Source organism: Panicum hallii, chromosome 9 (genome assembly GCF_002211085.1).
Source record: "Panicum hallii strain FIL2 chromosome 9, PHallii_v3.1, whole genome shotgun sequence".
NCBI lineage: Eukaryota > Viridiplantae > Streptophyta > Magnoliopsida > Poales > Poaceae > Panicum > Panicum hallii.
Genome location: NC_038050.1, coordinates 46079850 through 46081322, shown reverse-complemented (window position 1 = coordinate 46081322; position 1473 = coordinate 46079850). Strand labels below are relative to the sequence as shown.

Here is a 1473-nt window from a genome sequence, read left to right as displayed (position 1 = left end):
CCGACATAGAGTTGTCCCTACTGGACTGAACACTGACCAAGGCAATGAAGGCTTTGAGCTGAAGAATAGGCTTGTCCACATGGTCCAAGCAAGTCCCTTCAGTGGTAAGGCATCCGAGGATGCCAACGCCCATCTTCAGAACTTTCTAGAAGTGAGCGGCACAATCAACCCCAGAGGCACTACAATGGAAAACATTCATCTTTGGCTGTTCCCATTCTCTCTGCTTGGGAAAGCAAAGACATGGTTCTACACCAACAAGGATTCCACATGGGATACCTGCTCTAATGCATTCCTGGCCAAGTACTTTCCGGTGGGCAAATCCAACACCCTTCGGAATAGGATTTCCAGTTTTCAATAACTCCAGGATGAAACCATCCCAAAAGCCTAGGAACGTTTCCAGGAATACATCGCAGCATGCCCACACCACGGCATGGAAGAGTGGCTGACCATCCAGAACTTCTTCCATGGCTTGAGTCAGCGAGCACAAGACCACATATATGCAGTTGTGGGAGGAGCATTTCTCTCCCTCGACGTTGCAAGAGCTAAGGCGCTCATGGACAAGATTGCTTCCAACTTGAGTTGGAAGGGAGATAGGCAACCAGCCTATGCTAAAGGAGTACACCAATTTGATGGTGTAGATATGCTGGTAGCGAAGATGGATCTTCTCATGAAAAAGCTGGAATCTCCGCATCAGGAGGTCAACCAGATCATGGAGTCTCGGATCACATGTGAGACATATGGCGATACTGGCACTCGGGCGACAGTTGCTCGACAACTCAAGAGGACGTGAACTTCATTGGGAACAACAATCCCAATAACTCAGGCTACCATCCTCAGTAAGGTTGGAACTCCAAGCCCAACCTCCCCTTCGGCCAATAGCAAGGTAACAAATTTAATAGCAATTTTCAGCCTTCATTAAAAGACCTAGTGTACGGCCAAAAACAAGTTAATGATAACATTAGCAAGAAATTTCAAGCTAATGATAAATTTTTGGAGACTTTGGCCACCCAACTAGAGGGGTTTAACTCTGTTATTAAAAATCAGCTAAGCTTCAATAAAATGATATAAACCGAAGTAGCTCAGCTGGCCTCATCTTGCCCTAACCATAACTCGGGAAAGCTACCCAGGCAACCGGAAGTGAACCCCAAGGAAAATGTGAATGTGGTGAGTACACGGACTGAAAAGTCCATGCAGGATCCACCCCATCCGCAGGATGCAGGTACACGGTGGAAGACCGTAACAACAAGGGATGCCGATGTTGAAGATGAAGTGCAGGATGAGGCAGATGAATCCAACACCACTGCTACCCAGGGAGAAACCGAAGAAGTCCCAAGGGCTTCCTGAGAGTACCGCAATACAACCGTGTTACCGTTCCCGGAACAGGGAAGGAGGACGATGGCTGACGAGCAATTCGGCAAGTTTGTCGAGGTAATTAAGAAGCTCTATGTCAACATACCGCTTCTTGATGCGATG

At 47.6% G+C, this 1473-nt stretch overlaps 1 non-coding gene across 1 annotated transcript; it reads right to left on the bottom strand.

Moving 5' to 3' along the window:
* Positions 1-325: 325 nt before the first annotated feature.
* Positions 326-432, bottom strand: LOC112878413. The gene has a single exon (XR_003225739.1). It is a non-coding gene; the product is annotated as a small nucleolar RNA R71 (small nucleolar RNA).
* Positions 433-1473: the final 1041 nt, after the last annotated feature.